This window comes from Podarcis filfolensis (genome assembly GCF_964270895.1).
Source record: "Podarcis filfolensis genome assembly, chromosome: 12".
NCBI lineage: Eukaryota > Metazoa > Chordata > Lepidosauria > Squamata > Lacertidae > Podarcis > Podarcis filfolensis.
Window position 1 is genome coordinate 47847852 of NC_139614.1, and position 20070 is coordinate 47867921.

General features: G+C 38.9%; 1 protein-coding gene and 1 long non-coding RNA gene across 4 annotated transcripts in view; both read left to right on the top strand.

Moving 5' to 3' along the window:
* The window catches only part of KMT2C (lysine methyltransferase 2C), a 142899-nt gene that overhangs the window by 17220 nt on the left and 105609 nt on the right, over positions 1-20070 (top strand). The gene's annotated exons all lie outside the window — the stretch shown is intronic.
* LOC310746390 lies at positions 9645-18167 on the top strand. The gene is made up of 2 exons (XR_014540699.1): positions 9645-11970; positions 12566-18167. It is a non-coding gene; the product is annotated as an uncharacterized lncRNA (long non-coding RNA).

Genomic DNA, 20070 nt, shown 5'->3' on the forward strand with positions numbered 1-20070 from the left:
ATCAGGGAAAGCCAGGGCAAAAATATGTATCTTCACAAGATGCCTGATGTTAATAGATGGTGCTTTACATATGGCAAGCAGAAGGGCATATTTTGTATTGCAGTGAAACTATCCAGTGATATTCCATAGGATATGGTACCACAAGTAAAATTTCTCCAAAGATCTAAGTGACTGTTCATAATGTAGCTTATCTGCAGCCTCATACTTGGCATTGCTTGGGATTTCTAAAACAAAAAAACAGTGCAGTCTTGAAAGGTTCAACTCGCCCTTTTGATTCAACATCATGTCCAGTTGTATCCAAATATAGTCTAAAGCCTCTTCTTTGATATCAGGAACCACCATGCAAAATTTGCTTACAATATCTTGAGAACTTTCCAAATGCATAACAAACAGACAAACAGTTTTCTAAAATAAAGAAAGAAATGCATTTGTAGCAGGCTGTATACAGCACAGCAGACAAGGCCTTTTTAATGTGAACTTAGCTGGAGATGGGTGCAGGTTTACAGTTGATTGTTGAGGCATCAAACAAGGAAGTGGGAAGGGAATGGAAAGACTTGCATCCAAAGGGCTGGGCAGGCTGCAGAGTTTTCCAGGTTGAAGACTGGGCTGAAAGCCCATTTCTCCTGGGTATCAGGATTGTGGCACCACAGTTGTGGAGGTGTGAGTAAAGAGATCTCTCTTTCTCTGTGGAAAAAGGGTTTGCACCACATGTGGGGTTGGGGAGTGCATTTAGCCCTCATAAAGTGTAACTCTGTTGTAGTCCCTCTTTGCAATGAGTCTCAGAGGACATTGATCCAGAAGTCCCCCGACCTGTCCTATTTCTTCTGAGTCTTCTCCAGTTCCAATATATGCAGTAGGGAAGAGGCACTGCCTGACTGCCCCAAGAGCCAAAGCCTCAGGAGGAGGTAGCGATAGGATTTTTCTGTTTGAGGATTCCCATTCTAGCCACCAGCTGGATCTGCTGTTCTGTGTGCACTTCCACAGCTGTATAAAGTATGCATTGAACAAAATGCTTTAGTGGCGGAGGGCAATCAATCTGAGAGCTGTTGCCAAGCATGGAGTGGACTAAGGCTTTTAAAAACTGGCTCTTGCAGCCAACTGGTAAGTGAATGGCCACAGTTCCTTTGCAAGTCTGCAGAGCAACTTAGAACCTACTGGTTCTCCACCTCTATTTCTCAAGGGTGGCACTCTGTTTTCCCCCCTCCAATTTTCAATGGCAGCAGAGGAGGGCAGGGTGGAATAAGCAGTAAAAAGAAAGATGACAAGGGACATTCTAGCAGCACATGGAGGTCTGAGCCTTGTGGATACAATGAGGTGGGGGGAAGTAGTCCTCTTGGATTGTTTCATAAGCCATTCACTGTAATGTTCTTTGAGAGCAGCCTAGCCTTGGAGACTTGGGGCACTAAGAATAATATTAAGGGAATGAACACTTTGTTCTGCCTTACCTTACCAGTGGTGCCCATGTATCAAACTACATCTGAGACAGCCTGAGAAAGGTAGATGACTATATCTGACAGTTAGACAGTTGGGAAATAGAGAAGATTGTCTTACTCCAATATGAACTTTAAGAAGAGGATAGGAGAAATAACAAAAAAAAACACAACCTTGGTAATGTTTTATATAAGATCCTACTAGTAAGGTTGAAAATTTCAGGTGTGTTGTAACTTAATTGTGAGGCAAAAGAGACCACCAGCCATACCACTTGTGATGGAGTGCAGGGAAACAAAGTAGCTGCCATTCAATTAATTATCTGTGTGGTCACGTTTCATTATTGACTATGGAAGTTTTTTTTAAAAAAAGTTCATACCCAAGAAGCCCTGCATTCATGCTTAGGAATTCTGAGGGTAATATAGTCTCTAAACCATAATAAGTTTGAGGGGGGTTGGGTGTAGGTGGGTATCTTTTCTGTCATGTAAAAAGTGACACCTGAAGAAGTGCAAGCAAAGAATTGATATAGACAAGTGTTGTCATGTTTTTAAAACACTGTGAGGAGATGTGCATATTTAAATGTATGAGCCTTATCAGTGCAATTCTATTCCGAAACATGAAATATTAGCTGTACTTTACCAAAAAAAATTTAAAGTCACTAATGACTCACTTTACTGCATGCAGTGGCATTATTTCGGTATTTACTGTATATTGGATACATAAATTAGCTTTTATATTGTAAGATTTTTTTACAATGTAAATAACTCCAAGAAATCTAAAAACATGATTGGAGTGTCATGGGGGAGGGGAATCATTAAGCACTGGATGAGACGTTATGTACTGTCACTATCATGGTGCCTTGTATGGTATGAGAAATAAGATATTATCTCTAGGGAACAGCTTCTTTTCTAACTTGAAAGGAATAACAGTATGTTAAATTAATTATTTCAGTCATTCTGAAAGAAGAATTGTTTAAAGTGGAACATTTACATCTTACAGTATTTTAATGATCAAGTGCATCTGTTTCCCATGACACCAACTGGTATACTAAGGGCAAAAGGGGTGATTCCATATTGTCAACAATGTAAGACACCTGAATGCTGACTGACTTTTCTGCAGGGGACTATAGACTTGAATCTTTAGTGTTTTTCAGTCTAGTCATGCTAGCTTTTACTACTCCTGTAGTATGTAGTTCACTTGTGAAGATGAAGGCTATCTGGAATACATTTGCAACCTGAACAGTAAAGTCAGTCTGACATTAGTGATGCTGTTTACAACAGAAACAAAACTGAAATACGCTGGAGCCTACATTATGTTTCTTTGCCCAAACTGTGGGAGGCAGTGGGAGACAGGAGTGCCTGGCGTGCTCTGGTCCATGGGTTCACGAAGAGTCGGACACGACTAAATGACTAAACAACAACAACAACATTATGTTTCAATACAGGAGAAATGAATGGAAGAGCTAGATCTAGCACTCACACAGTTTAATAGAGGACAGGCCAGGGTATATCTTAAATTGCCTTGCACTCCCTGTTCTTTCTGGGAAATTCTAGATATTTTCTCATTAATTAAGATACAGTATGAAATTCTGTAACAACCAGTAAATAAAATAAAGACTCTTCTTTGGTACAGTTAGTATCTTACCTTAAGGGAATTGTTTGCACCATTGGATACTTTCATATTCCTCATCTGTATATAAGTTTGGGCCCACACTCTTGTAACAATTATATATGATCCATCACCTTTTAAACTTGCACGTATTCAAAGATCCTGCATATTAGGGTATTATGTTGGGGAAGGGCCATATCTGAGCAGTAGTGCACATGCTTTGCAAGCAGAAAGTCCCAGGTTCCATCTACCTAGTGGGATCTGAAAAAGGCTGGAAAAGACTTCTGCCTGAAACTGTGGAGAAGTTTCAGAGTAATTAGTATTGAGCTAGATGGACCAGAGGTCTGACTTGGTATAAGACAACTTCCCATGGGTTGTATCTCACTAAGTTCTACTTGGAGTAGACTTATAAAAACCAACAGCCCTAAGTTAATAATGCCCATTAATTCCAGTGGGTCTATTCTGAATAGAACTGTTTCAAGGACTTGGATCTCCTCTTGTTTGGTGAAGTATTGTCCATCTGAGCAGATATATGAACTGACAGCTGGGAAAAGTTCTTTTCTCTAGTTTCAACTAAACCATAACAAATGGCACTTACCAAATAGGAGGGTTCTGGCTCTCATTGGTTTAGCTAGATCTGTAGAACAAATTTAACTTTTTATTAAAAGCAATTAAATTTTGTTGAGAAGTACGGCCTTCTATGGATCAGCCTTTCTTTGCTCTATGATTATGAATGAATTGTTAAGGCTGCAGTCCTATAAACGTTAACCTGGGGATAAGTTCTGTTAATGCGTCTTCTGATCCATTAAAAGAAAAAGTTTTTTAAAAAATACATTGCATATAAACTAAAGTGAAAGAAGTACCTATTTCAGTGCAAGGAATTTTTTCTGTTCCTGAGAACCCTGCATAAAAACAACCATTATAAATATGATAAAAAGTTGTATGTTGAATTAATCTCCTTCCTTTACATTGTTCCTTCCTCCTCCCTTTCCTCATATGACCAATCTTTTAGATTGTAATCCTGAGAGGAGAGCTATGTTTTATATTTATTTTATGTACAACACATAGTTGTTTGAGGCACTTTAAAAGAATGATCAAAAGGCCTACCTAGCCTTTCCAGTGAGATCTGTTATTGGGTAAAGATAGCAAGGTAGTGTTTTCAAGGTAGCCATGTTTTGAGGTTAGCAATCATAGTTTTGAGGTTTTGAGAGTCCCAAATTATATACAGCATACTGCTGCATTATTTTGTATAAACGCACAGCATAAACACAGTCTTTGTCCCAAATAACTTGTAGTTTTGAGAAAAAGTGCAGCAGGTGGGTGGGACAGATGTATAGCATAAGAACATGAAACATTCTGGCCAACATGATTAGCATATGCTCTTGCCCACCAGCTGCTTTGTCTCGTATCAAATTGTGCCATTCTTTTCTATTCACATCTGCATACTGCAGAAACACCTTCGTGTTAGTTTACAGTACTTTCTTGTTTTGAAATTGTTCTGTTAGGAGTGACACCAAATAATTTTCTGTGGCTGTTTGAAATTAACATTCTTCATGAAATTGTTTAAATATGAATGACACTTATGGATCTAAATGATATAATGACATTCCCTGCTTTTAGCAGCATAATATTCCATTTGGAATTGACAGTGACTAAAAAATGGGCATTAAAATTCAAAATTTAATTTTAAAAATACTGTTGCGGCAAAGGTTTCTTTTTTTAAAAAAAGCTTGATTTACAAAGAGAGTGAATTTATCGTGAATGTAACACTTCCCATTAAAAATTATAATCTACACTTACAGTGTCCTAAAACTGAATAATGGCATTTTATTAAAGACTTTCTGAGTTAATGGCTCCTTTTCAGTGTGTGGTAGGGGGAGAGAACCATAGGAGGGGGACAACTAAAACCCGGACTTAAGCTTTTTAAACAACACAATTACAAATGAGTCACACCAGGATTCCAAAGGCTCAAGACTATATTGGATAGTTACTTGAAATGCAACGATGACAGAGAGGTTAGCCTACTGTGTCATCAGGGACGCGGGTGGTGCTGTGGTCTAAACCACTGAGCCTCTTTGGGTTTGACAATCGGAAGGTCGGAGATTTGAATCCGCTGAGCTCCTGTTGCTTTGTCCCAACTTCTGCCAGCCTAGCAGTTCGAAAGTACACCAGTGCAAGTAAATAAATAGGTACAGTACTGCTGCGGTGGGAAGGTAAATGGCATTTCCGTGCACTCTGGCACTCATCACAGTGTCCTGTTATGCCAGAAGCAGTTTAGTCATGCTGTCCACATGACTCGGAAAGCTGTCTGTGGACAAACGGAGGCTTCCTCGGCCTGAAAAATGATATGAGCACTGCACCTCATACAGTGGTACCTCGGGTTACATACGCTTCAGGTTACAGACTCCGTTAACCCAGAAATATTACCTTGGGTTAAGAATTTTGCTTCAGGATGAGAACAGAAATCGTGCTCTGGCAGCACGGTGGCAGCAGGAGGCCCCATTCACTAAAGTGGTGCTTCAGGTTAAGAACAGTTTTAGGTTAAGTACGGACCTCTGAAACGAATTAAGTACTTAACCCGAGGTACCACTGTATTTGCCTTTGACTGGACGTAACCATCCAGGTGTCCTTTACCTTATATTTACTTTGTATTTACTTTGTCATCACTACCACCACATATTAGATGCAATATGTGCACTCACTTGTGTTTTGTTGTGTTCAGTATAAGATTTGCACCACCTAGCCCTCAGAGCATTCCTGTAAACAACAGGGCATCTGTAGCTTACTCTGATGGATTTAGAAATGAACATGTCTATGGCCCTTTTCATGTTGCTGATCCACACTGACCAAGGTTTTGATCATCTGGAAAATCTTCACAGAGCATTTAGGAATTTATCAGTCTCCATGGGCAAATCATCTTAATGGGGGAAGTGTTGCTGCCAATCCAAACCTTACTGGGAAGTGTTCCGTCCATGACAGTGCAGGGATTATCACTCTATCTCCTACTGAACAGTTGTGTAGCTGAGGGGGAAAAGGTATTGAGGGCATGCCACACTTTGTACATCAGGGTAGAGATGTGCTGAGACAGCCACATGGTTGTTATGGTGGCTGTGAAGTCTGGAGTTCTTCCAGTCATGGAAGTTGATAACTCCTCATATCAAATGTTTTTGGATTTTCCAACATCACACTATACAAAAGACTTTCTTTGTCAGTTTAGTTTGGGAGACTGCTGGGCATCAGGCACTAGCAGAATATCCATTCTGTCTATCTGGCCCAACCTCCTAGTACAGATCCTGTTCCTAGGCATCCTTGGAAGGGAAACAGAAGCTTTATGAATGACGGCACTCTGTACCCTAGTCTGGAGTGGTGTTGATCTGAATATTCAGGCAGTCAAAAATGAGTAAGGTGTTTCTCTCAAAACGCCCCCCCCCCCGTTCATGTTGCAGTGATGCAACCAGTTTAATATGAATGCAAGTTGAGGAAATACAGGAATTTAAAAGTGGAATTTTTTATTTAAATCAATCTACTGTGCATAAAACACATTAATTATTTGTAGCAATATTCTAACATGTCAGCCTGCTATCTCCATGCATTTATGGTAGGCATGGCATGAAACTTCAGCTATATACAGTTTGGTGCAACCATTATGAATGCTTTGATCTGCAGGCTTAAAATATCATAGTGGCTTGACTCCTAATCTGGCAAGGAAAATGTATAGGTAATTTGCTGTTATTTCTCTAGTAGTTCTGGGTGGCTCCCCTATTCTCTTTGAAGGACATGGTTATCTGCCCTAATAACGTATACAGTTCTATTAGCTTTTTGAAGGGAAAGAATAGAAAAAGGCATCTTAAACAATTCGTTTAAAAAATAGAATCTTAAAATCTTAATCCTTATGCCTAGAAGATAAATAAATATCGTAAATAAATAAATAAATATCTAAGATACTGTAAGGAGAGTGCCTCAATAAGATAAAGAACTTTTATAGTGTACATACAAAATACAGTCTGCATGTTGCAATGACTAACCATGTACCAGTTATAGACGTTAATTATCTGGTTAAATTCTTTCTTGGAAAAAACAAGAAGTGTTGTTTTTCTGAAGATAGTTAGTTGAATTTTGACTCTTTCAATGTTAAAAGTGCTAACTGCTGATTTGTATAAAACCATTGTTTCTGGTTTTTATTTTACAAATTGGTTTGTACCTAATTTCTTGATGGCAAGTGTTCATGCAACTAAATTTTGTTTCTCCTGTCACGGTCGAAGTTTTTATTGTGAGGCTGTGAGTATATAGAACCTAGTCTGTGTCAGAAATCTGCCTTTCCATTTCCCATTGAAGGAATAATGTCAAAGCAGCAGGGTATTTTCCTGTGGCCATCTGTACTGCACCTGATCGGTAGACATGAAATAGTGAATACTTCTCACTCAACCTTTTTCAAGCTCTAATTCACATAGATGAACACAATAAAAATAAGTTGGGGCTGTGTGAATTGCCTGTGAGCAGTAGTTTTTCTGAGAAGTTAGATTTATATTGTCTAATTTTTTTAATATAAATATTTATTAGATTTTCCACTTTTATACAAACACAAAAAGAAAAAGAAAAGAAAAATATTAAAAACAAGTCAATTTCAGTAACAATTTTTCAATAACATGTTTCTTTGACTTCCTCATACCTCCCCTTCTTGTTTTCTAGTTCAACTTGTTAATCCAGCAAATCCTAATCTCTTAACATTCCTTTTTAAAATAACACCTTATTTTCCACTCAACTTTTTAAATTTTATGACTTAAACAATTTTAATCCCTATTATCTTTATCATAACAGCTAGAGACCACAAAAGTTCAATCCAACATCTTTTCAGAGTTCATTAATTTTGTAGTGTTTCTGTAAATAGTCCTTAAATTTCTTCCAATCTTCTTCTGCCGACTCTTCTCCCTGGTCGCGGATTCTGCCGGTCATTTCTGCCAGTCCCATACAGTCAATCAACTTCATCTGCCATTCTTCCAGAGTGGGTAGATCTTGAGTCTTCCAGTGCTTTGCTATAAGTATTCTTGCTGCCGTTGTAGCATACATAAAAAAAGTTCTGTCCTTCTTTGGCACCAAATTGTCTAATTTTTAAAACCTAGTGTACAAGAAACAGAAGTATACAGTGCTGGTAATTTTAGAATTTTCTAAATAGGTCTGCTGAGTTCTTTCATTAAAACTTCATAAACCAAAACAGAATGTTGTCAGTAGAATATATGGAAATTTTAAGTTTTGAGACCCCTTTACTTATAGCCTGTTCTTTGTTCTAGATACTTACATTTTATTGTAATGTCCTAAAAACATCTAAAAGTTTTAAACTTCTTTTGAAATGTCTTATGAGAGTTTAAACTTTTTCACAAATGATTTATAGTTTCAATGCTTATTTAGTTTTTAGTTTGCTAGGGACAGAACACTGTTGTGCTGGTATAGTCTTCCCTAACCTGGTGTCCTCCAGGCCCTGGGTGCATCTAATGGGAGTTGTTGTCGAAAAGATTTGAAGGTCACTAGGTTTGGGAAGGTTGTGGTAAGGTGCAAAAAGCTACTAATATGTGCAATTGCTGCTAAAACTGTCTAGGTATCAATGGTAATGCTGTTGCTTATGACCTCCAATGTTACGATGGTGCATATGATAGAATAGGAATATATTATGTGACAGAAGTAGCCAGTGTGCTGCATGCTAGGTGTTGTAGACTGCAACATCCACCATCCATGACCATTTACCTGGATTACTAGGACTGATGGGAACTGAAATCTAGCAACATATGGAGGGCATTTTGTTGAGTTTATCCGCTCTAATAATTTGATCCATTCCCCAACCCCTCTATCTTACTGGTTTTCTGGCTGCACAGAAAGGAACTAGTTCTTTTTGGCCAGTGGAGATGTATGGGCATTTTTTTCAAGGTTCGTAGAGGGCAATATGTGTATTTAGGATAATGCCAGTGAGAGAATCCCATTGCCTATTTTGTCTGTGACTAAAATTGTGATTGCTCAGTAATGTGAAATAGGATTTGTCAGTATTTGGGCAAATATAGTCAAATATTTTGCTTACCAAAAAAAAAACCTATTTAAAAAATCCTGATTTGGTAAGTGCTTTGAGTTTGCAGAATCATGTGCCCACCAGGGGCTTCTTTATGTGTCTTTGCTATCTGATTGGAGTGTACTGAACTCAAAACGTATTCAGAGAGCTCACTCTCCATCATCTGTTGTGGCACTAAGGGATGTTCCTCCTACAGTCCACTCAGCCCTTTCCCAGAGTCCTGATCTCCATTCCCCAAGCCACTGAACCCCTCCCCAGGATCAGATGTTCCTTGAGGCTGCAATTCCACTCCCCTCATCCCACTTGGATGCTCCCACAGGTCCCCTAGCTCCAACCCTCTGATCTCTTCCCACTCCTCCAGATCTCATGACCTCCTCCAGGACACCTCAGTGGGACTCGCATGGTAGGACTTCTTGGTATATCTACTACAATTTAACTGTAGTAAATCTGGACTTCATGGGCAATGCTGCACCTCAACCCTTAGGTATTAATCCTTATTCTCCATGTATCTTTGATGATGATAGGAGGAAGGGAGATGAAGACTGGATTGCCTGTACACAAAGATTTTCCTTTTTGAAGATGAATGGGTAATCAGCATCCCCCTCTTCTGGCCAGTGTCCCCAGTCCCTCCCTTTTAGAACAGGTGGCCCAAAAAGGGAGATTGTGAGTGGGAAGGATCTCTGTCAGACTGGTAGAGCTCGAGGCAAAACAAGCACCGAATGGTATTGACTGGTGGAAAGCAGCTTGGTTTTATTCTAAACAAGTTACTCAAACTAAGGGACCAGGTGAGAGGTCAGGAGATAATTTACAGCTCCCCTTTTTATCACCTGGCAATTGTAGAACTAGATTATGCAATACTGCTTTCTGGTCTTCTGCACTGGTGGCATTTAAGCCTTGTAGATTGCTCTTATACATAAAATATTTTATTTTTTTATTTACCACAGTTCTTTCCTTGTCCCCTTAAGCTATCATTACATGCTGTGATCACTTTGGAAATAAAGAGACAGAAACTGGGAAAATAATTCCGAGCATGCATAATGTGGCTACCAGTTTATTAACTGGAGCAGTGAGGTAGGATCAACGAATACCACTTCTGCTAAGTTTGGCAGGTGGGCTCTGCTCACATTCTCTGCTAGGATTCAGGGTGAGGGGAAATGTAGAAGGGCCTTCGCTTTGATGGGTGCCTGACTCTGGAATGATTTCCCCTTAGAGTTACATAGGGAAATAGTAAAATGAACTTAGTGAATGATTCTTTTGATGGCTTTAAAAAAAGGTGTAAAAGGCAATAATATGAAACTGTATTTCACTGGAGTTTTGAACATTTTTCAGTGGTTATAAAACAGCTTCAAACGTTAACACGTTTTTGAAAATCTTGCAGGGAATTTTTTAGACTTATTTATTAAAATGCATAAATTAAAAACCCAGTCTTTAATATATGTAGATCTACTATTGCATATTACAAGAGTGTGAAAAGAGAAGTAAATTGTGTGTCCGTGTTGTATCTATGTAAACAGAACTTTTAAACCAATTGAACATTCATTAAAATGCCATCAGAAATCTTAAAATGTGAAACTGTATCAGCATTAAAAGAGGTACAAATTATTTAATCAAATTTATTGAATTTTAAAATGAAAGTACAGTGGCAATGTATGCTTCTGTGGAAAGTTATTTAACATTAGGTGAAATCTCCACTTCAAAAAAGTAGTTCGCTGAACTGGCCTAAAAGAAACGTCAGCTACAAAGGAGTCAGACATTGACTAGCCACATTTGCCAGCTGTGTGTAAAAGCTACTTTGGACATAAAGGGATTTCACGTTTATTATGTGGGTGGGATGATGTCAGTTTGGTTGATTATGCCCCTTTCAAGCTGCTGTGATAATTACCTGCTTGTTACTAGAAGTGTCGAGCCCATTTTCAGTACTTGTTTGCTTTTGCTGTCATGCCCTAATTGCTATATAATTTTGTCCCTGCCAATTACTGCCTTGGAGTAAAATTTGGTGTAAAAAAGTTGCAAAAAATGATACCCATGTAGCCTTCAAAATTTTGACAGATTTTTTTTCAGTTATATGCCTTTATTTGTAATCTTTGAAGTCCAAAACCTAATTTAAAGCCTACAGAAGTGCCCCACACTTTTGTTTGGGTGCACACCAACAGTATACTTTCTTCTCCTTTTTTCTTTTCATATGGCTGTGAATTAGGGTTAACTAAGTGTAAAATGACCCAGTTTATTGGTTGTTGCTAGTAACAAAGTACATTTGCTGAAATCATAAGCATACTAGAGCTTGGCAAACTAAACTTTATGCTCCTGGTCAACTATTCAATTACGGTACCATTTCACCTTGACCAAGCCTCTACCTCTCAGTTGGTTTCTATTATTATTACCATTATTATTATTATTATTATTATTACTAAAAGAGATAACATTGTTATGTTTCATTTGGTGTGAGACTGAATGCATGAAGGATTACAAAGCACGTTGCATATTAAAGTTGCCGTGCTATGCATGCTTTCCTTGGAGTAAGCCTAATTGAAGATGGTGCAGCTTCTAAGTAAACAGGTATTAGATTACATTGTAAAAGTGTTTCAAAGACATAAAGCCACACAACCTTCTTCTGTCCTAGAGGTGTAAAAGCCCGGGGGGGGGGTGGACCCTCTCTCCCTCCTAGACTTTCCCCTAGTTCTTTTAAATGGAAGATTTGGAAACTTGGAGGAACTTGGGGCTGGGGAACTATGAAATATTCTCTCTTGGAATGTCTACTGTGAATATTTTTATGAAATACAATCTACAGTAGTGAATAATTCCTTGAAGATAAAAATGGAGGCTTATATTCAGAACCAGAGATTATTTCAGAAAAGAATGTTGAAAATAGACTGCTTCATGTAATAATAATAATAATAATAATAATAATAATAATAATAATAATAATTTATTATTTGTACCCCGCCCATCTGGCTGGGTTTCCCCAGCCACTCTGGGCGGCTTCCATAGAAAACCAAAAATACACTAAAATATCACAGATTAAAAACTTCCCTGAACAGGGCTACCTTAAGATGTCTTCTGAATGTCAGGTAGTTATTTATCGCTTTGACATCCGATGGGAGGGCGTTCCACAGGGCAGGCGCCACTACCGAGAAGGCCCTCTGCCTGGTTCCCTGTAGCTTTGCTTCTCGCAATGAGGGAACCGCCAGAAGGCCCTCGGCGCTGGACCTCAGCATCCGGGCAGAACGATGGGGGTGGAGACGCTCCTTCAGGTATACTGGGCCGAGGCCGTTTAGGGCTTTAAAGGTCAACACCAGCACTTTGAATTGTGCTCGGAAACGTACTGGGAGCCAATGTAGGTCTTTCAAGACCGGTGTTATGTGGTCTCGGCGGCCGCCCCCAGTCACCAGTCTAGCTGCCGCATTCTGGATTAGTTGTAGTTTCTGAGTCACCTTCAAAGGTAGCCCCACGTAGAGCGCATTGCAGTAGTCCAAGCAATGTAAGCTGTCTGGGTCTAGGTTTGGAGTATGGTGCTACTAAATGAACTGTTCTGGCTGTTGCCTTAGTTACATTTAGTTTTAAGTCATTCAGTCATTCAGGCAAATAACTTCTGGCAAGTTTGAAAATCCTTGCTTTAAAGTTGTAACTGCTACCACCTTTTCTGCACCTGCCATATGACCAGCCTCTGAATTGCTTAGATCTGTGAATGTGTATAATAAAACTGGTAATTCTTTTAATTGCTAGTACTAATAGTGTACTTCAGGCAGTGATGATATGGTGTGCATGAAAACCACATAAACTGGATAGCTCAGTTGGTTAGATAGTGGTTCTGATAATGCCAAGGTTGCAGGTTTGATCTCCTTATGGGACAGCTACATATTCCTGCATTGCAGGGGGTTGGACTAGATGATCCTCAGTCCCTTCCAGCTGTATGATTCTACCATTGCCTGAGGAAGGGTGTTTTGTGTTAGCTCCATAGAGTACCATAGCTGAGCTAAACATTTGCACCTGCTTTCTATTGTTGCAAATGAGGGACAATACAACAACCTCTTAAACACTGTCTCAAGATTTTCCTCAATACCTTTCAGAGAATTAAAAAGTTTTAGTTTCCTAGATAATTGCACTGTTGTAATAATTTTGTCTTCTACATACAAAGAATAGTAGATAGAGATGCCTGCAGGCACTACAGATTTTTTTCCCTTTTCTTTTCCCCAGTTATTACTGAAGAAAATTCATATACTGTACCTCATATGCTAGGGAACACTTTTTGAGCAGCTGGCTGTACTAAAGCTGATGACGGTCTGGAGCAGACAACCTTTGCTTTAATAAATGGAATAGGATTTCATTTGGTTCTGAAGTCATTTTTGGAGCAGTGTGATATGTGGATGGTTTAAATTTATGGATTGTTTCCCAAGCTCTGGGCAAGTGTTAAAACTCGAAGAACTTGCATGTTTTGCATCTGTGTCTGCTGACCAGTCCTGCATTGTGAGTGTATGGGGCATTAGGGGAGGGGCAGTGTCTCTGGTGGGGGACATATTGGGCTCCTTCTGGAGTAGTTTGTCTGCCTTTAGTCCCTACCCTGCTCTCACCTCTAACATGTGGCCCCTAGAAGCTGACAGCAGCTACACTCTGAGAAACCGGGTTGGTGGGCTGGCTAAACCAATTGAGGGTAGCCAATGGGTCTCAAACCCTCAGTGAGTCAGGTGAGTTAGGGACTTGTCTCTCCCCTGCATGTAAAGACAGGCTCTGGGGGACTGAGCAAACAAGACCAATAGCGAGTCCAACGATCCAGAAGGTGGTTTCTGCATGTGCTATTGTGGGAAATGAGGGGCAGATGAGGCTTGTCAACCTGGGAAGATAGCCCATCTAGGAGAAGGAAAACTCTGATCTAAACCTCTGCAGCCTTGTGGGGTATGTTCAGGAAAAGAAATTGCTAAGGAATAAACCCAGGGTTTGTGTTCCCTTCGGCATGAAGGACAGTGGAGGCTGTGGTGTCTTTATGTTATACAGTATTCTTTATTTACACACACATACAGTCTGAGCCTACAATTTAGGGGTTCCAAGCATTAACCACCCCAAGAGGGCCTTCCTTCTCCCATAGCAACAGCCTTGAACTGAAGCAGAGATCAGGCATGGTTTTGTCTTGCAGGCTTTAAGCCTGCACCTTGTATCTGGCACAGAGCCACTTTCCTTGTCACCTTTGTTTTTCTAACTGCTTAGAAATACAAAGTACAGTGGTACCTTGGGTTACATACGCTTCAGGTTACAGACTCCGCTAACCCAGAAATATTACCTCGGGTTAAGAACTTTGCTTCAGGATGAGAACAGAAATCGTGCAGCAACAGGAGACCCCATTAGCTAAAGTGGTGCTTCAGGTTAAGAACAGTTTCAGGTTAAGAACAGACCTCTAGAACGAATTAAGTACTTAACCCGAGGTACCACTGTATACTTAGAGGGTCATTAGCTCATCAGGAAGCCAGCCTGGCAATTCCAGGAATTGAATCCATGCTGGATCCAGGAATTAGAAGGGGGCTCAGACATGCAGCCTATCCTCCCTTCCAATCTCATAACAATATTGTTCATAGCAAATTTGTAGACATATACTGTGGTTGAGTGCCACAGGATCTCAAAAGCACCAAACTCCTTTGCCCACAAGGAGTTGCTTATGTACTTCAATGGAAAGGGCCGCCTTACTTTACAATTTTAGCAGGACCATTTACCAAGCTAATTTTTTTTCTTGCTATGCCAAATTTGTTAATGAAAGAAAATAATGCAAGCTTGAAAACTCCAAAGAGCTATTGGTCTTAGAAGGAAGCTTCAAGAGACTATAATTTAATGTTATGAGCTACAAGCAGCTTCTGTGTGGTTTAATAAATATAATAGTTCAGAGGCAGTTTAAGGAAATTAATGAAGATTGTCTTATTTGTCATGTGCTTTAGGAGCAAGCCCAGTAGACATACCTTTAACTCATTCTATCCCTGATAGAGGAAGCTTAGCAAGAGAATACAAATGGTGTCATATTAATTGCCTTTTCTCTTCATTCAAGACGAAACTCAAATTTATTTACCGCTTTTAAAATCCAGTTCTAAAGAGCTCAGTGTTGGGTTCAGGAGTTTGTTATCGAGTCATCCCAACAGCCCTGAGGGACAGATTAAGCTGACATGCGCAGGGCCATCCAACAGGTTTTATGGCTGAGTGGGGAGATCTGAACCTCGGTCTCTCCAGTCCATCACTCTTACCAAGTGCACTACTCTGTGTAAGCTTTTTATTTTTATTCCATTTTTTCCTCATGGTCAATAATAGACAATCTTTGTAATCCTTGCAGTGATCCTGTAAGACTGCCTAGTTCTGGCCTCCTTGTGTGGTTACTATGAAAGGGTTGCCTTGAACCATAGACTTTCCGGACAATAATTTAAGCTGATAACTATTATATTAAGCAGGCATATTCATGTAACTAGAGAAGTAGTTCTTACCCTTTAATCCTCTACCCCCTACTAAGTATGCAACATTATAATCAAATGCCCCACAAGTCACAGGTTTAAAAAATGCATGTAAAAACAACACGCCAGAGGAGGCAACATTTTTATATAGCTACAGATAAATTTGCTATATGCATTGCTACATAGTTTTCAGATGGAATATGAGGTGATGGATTCTGGAAGCTCATACATAGAAGGGAGAAATAAGTTCTCAAAAGTGCCAATTTTCGCTTGAGACCGGTTAGCTTTTTTTTTTTAAAAAAAAGAACCTGTTTCTCCCTTTTCTTTGTTCCTATGACAGTGCCCTGGCCCCCTTGGGAATGTATTTCAGGATTTTGTATATCACCTCCTGGTGGGATGTATGGCTTGGCTAAACATTGTTGACCTAACATCTGCTGAACTATGTTTGCATTTTCAAATGACCTAATGTTCTGTGTGTTTTCTTTCTTTCAGGTGCACTCTAGTTATTTTAGTAGCAGGGATAGTCCTGTCATTAGACAGTGTGAAGTAGATGCCTCAGGCAGCTGATTTTGGAATTTATGAAAGGGTAGCATATTGACAGATATGTAATGTAAATTTAGGCTGTCAGGGAGGGGTGGAGGTACTTGTAGTATTTGTGTGTGTGCCTCAGGTGCTGAGGTAACTTGATCAGTCTTGGATCAGTGTATCTTCACTTCATCCAACAATCTCAAGGTCCAAGTAGGTTGGTATCAGCAGAGGTGTCTTCTCAGGTACCTAGGCCCCAAGTCATATAGGGCTTTAGATGTCAACATATGCCAACCTTAAATTGGTCATGGTCACAGATAAATGTATAGCAATACAAGAGTTGGCATTAATTCTCTGAGCAACATAAAATGTTAAGTATATTCAAAAAGTAAATTTATTCATATTAGCAATCCCCCTCCCCATAATATTTGGAGTTTAGGTGGAGCACAAACTCAGATGTTGGTGTTAGGTGCCGAATTCAGCATTCTGAGTCTGAATGCCTTATGGCAATGGCAGTAAGCTTAAAACCATGTGCAATACCTAGTGAAATAACAGATGACGGAGAAGTGTTTGTGTAGGCTATCTAGGGCTGGGGATAAGACACAACTCCTTGCCTATTTCCATGATTAGCAGGAACAGAATGAATTGCAGCATGTGCTTAGTTTCTAATAAGTATGCAAGTTGTTAAATTCAGTTTTCTTGATGAATTTGGCCTATTGTTTATATTTGATAAATAGCGATATTATAAGCCCAGTTTAACTACAAGATTTTTGTGGTATGTTCCTTAACATTGTAATGAACAATCCTGTAAGGTGCTTGCTTTTTATATAGCCCCTATTGAGGTCATTATAGGCTGGGGAAGATATGGTGGTGGGTATGGATGTGTCATTTAAATGAGTGTTGGTCAAAAATTTAGTGGTTGTTCCTCTTTCTGGTTTCTCCCCTATCCTTTGTGACCATAGTTGCCATGTTAACAAGCCATCAGCCCATGTGGTACTGTTGCTGAATGAAAGGTTGGTTCATAATATTACACAAATCAGAAGGAGCCGCCTGGCCTGAATTGCTGAAAGTTGGGTGGATGGCTGGAAGGTGTCTATTTGCCTTGGTTGCATCTGCCTGAATTCTTAATGCAGCACAACAGTGCAATAATCTAAAGTCTCCTTTCCAGACTTCCTGCCTGGGAGCCAATTTTGAATGTTTCTACTTGGTGTTGGACAGTAAGACAGATTAGGAACTCTTGTTGATTTACCACTCACCACACTCTTCAGCAGTCTTCCTGCCTGGAGCTGACAGAGGTTATCTCTGGGCTAGTGTTGAGGACCCCCAGGATGTTGCCAAGGCTGCTTTGTGAGGATTTTATGGCCGACATGACAAATGACAGCAATTTGCACCAGCATATCCTTGGCCTAATTTGAAGAGTGAGGAACTTCATTCATGGAGGCCAAATGCCAGCCCTCCAGGCTTCTGTGTCTGTCCTGGGGTGAGATAGGGCGGGGCTTAGACTGGTAATAGGGCTATAAGAATGTAGAGCTCTGATGTTGCTTCGGCAAGAAACAAACAGGGTTAGCTGGGTGTAGAAGCAGCATCTTAGGAACTGTCCAGAGAGGCTTTCCTGACAGTACCCTATCTCACTTAAGTGACAGGTAAAAACTGTTTTTATCTGCCCAGGCCGTCAAAGCTTAAGAGATTCGGATTTTTAGCATGAAATCTTCTGCATCTCCTTTTTATACTAGTCTTAACTGACTCCTGTTATTTGTTTTCCTGATTTTGGTATATTTTATGCTTTTATTTATAAACTTCTTTGAGAGAACAGCAGAAGAACAGCCAAAGTGCTCTTATAATAAATAAACAATATTTCTACATGTTGAACATAATTCTGATTCCAGCTTTCAGAGCAACTTTTTAATGCCTCCCCCTTTCTAAAAAAACCAAAAAAAACCCTCTGTATTGCTTTATATTGTAGAACCATATACTATTTATTCAGATTGCTTTTTGTACTAAAACCCAATTAAATTAAAGTATAAATATATTCTTCCAACTTCTATTTTGTAATTTCCCCCCAATGGAGCTATTTTAAACCTGTGCAGTAGTTGGAAGGTCTTTTGTAGTACAGTAAATGCAAAAGAAGAAAATTGCATGAAAACACCAGATGTGGGTATGTTCTCTATTGAAAAGAAGTAATTATATTCAATTAGTTCAAACCTGTGATTTTGCTAATGTTAAATGCATTGCTTGAAATGTGTTTGGGGGAGGGGGACACAGTTGAGAAATCATCAGTGTGGCACATTTAAAAGGTCTGCGTGTGTGTATATGTGTGTGTGTGCCGTTCTTTGCATACTAATATATGCACTGTAGGATGTAAATACAAAAGTTTACATAACCTGTGAAATAAACAGAAGGAAAATATTTTAATCTAATTGCCTAAAGGTTTTCTATAGGAGGTGAAAATTTTGAAGTAATTTGGTATTAGATGTGCTTTAAAAGTACCATTTTAATTTTTATGCCTCCATACTCTAGTAAAACCAGTATGCATAGATGCAGATGCTGTGATTAGAAGCAATATGTAACCTCTCCTCTACATTACTTTTTGAAGATTTTAGCTATTAGACCACACTTGACTACCCTTCCCATACAATAAGAGCAAAACAGGCTTTCATAAATGTTGCTATTTCTAGGGTGTACTCCTTGTTCAAGTGGGATGAGCATGAAATAATTTTTCACCTGCTTACATTAATTTTCTTTTGTCTTTGTCCATGTAGAATTATACCCTCAGAAATAAAATATAACCCAAAAGTTTATTTGAGTAGAAACACAATATAATATTGATACTAAAAGAAGAGAAAGCAATCATGTATGCAAATGCGGGGACAGAAGCTTACATGTGCAAAGAAAAGAAACTCACAGTGTATATCTAATATGGTATAATTAGATTCAATTTCTCAAGTGTGCTACTTCCATGGGTTGATTGTGTACATTCTCTTGAGCATAATTATGGCAATCACAAAAATTTCATTGAGTTCATTTTTATTCTTTTTATTACTTTTACATAGCTGTGTAGTGTGTTGTAAATCTGAAAACTTGTGAACCTGACCTGGCAGCATTTTAAACTTCAGCTCCTGTTAGTATATGACCCAATAAAATAAAACTGACATGTTTCCAACTCCTTTTCTTGTCTCTCCCATCACCCTCCTTTCTTAATTCCAACAGCTACTTTACTACTCCTTTTAAAACTTCTTTTTCACTGTGGCTAGCACCACCCTTCTGCTGTTTTCTGTTTAGTGTGATTCTTTTGACAGCCAGATTATAATAATTTTGGAAATTCTGTCATCCTAGATTATATCTGAAAAATCTGGGTAATTTGTGTGGAGAGTTAGATGCACAGTTTTTAACTTCTCATGTAATGTTAATCCAATTTCCTATTGTGTGCTGCAAAACCAGTATCTCCTCAGATTCTTCTGTTGTGATGATATATTGGGTTACATTTTCAAAGATGATGGCATGCTTCATCAGAACCCATTATTTGTGGTGTGGTGTTTGAGTAAAATTATTTCCAAATATATATATATTTAAGAGTGTGGTATTGTTTTATGAAGAAATAGGATTATTGAATGTTACACTGAAATATTCTTTTGTGGCCTGTTAGTTGGGTAGGAGTTATTTTAAGATTACTATAACCTCTGCCCACTTGCTGAGTAGTTTTTTTATTGACTATAAATTTTGAGTTTTAATATGCCTGAGGAAAGGTGATCTGATATGTATGTTGTATTATAACAGGCATAATTTTGCATCAGGCAATCCTCCTGTATATGAGAGAGAAGGGGGGATGGAATCATTTTTTTAAATGATACTATATTATTAATTGTATTTAAAATATTTTTCAAAAAACTGCTGCTCAACTAATCTCAGCACATTTTTAGTCAATTCAAAAGTTGTGTAATCTATTTATTGATTTAAATTTTGCAGTTCTCTTGTAATCTTCCAAATAATATTATCTGAAGAACTGCACTGCTAGTTAGTTGCTTGCAAGTGTGCTTT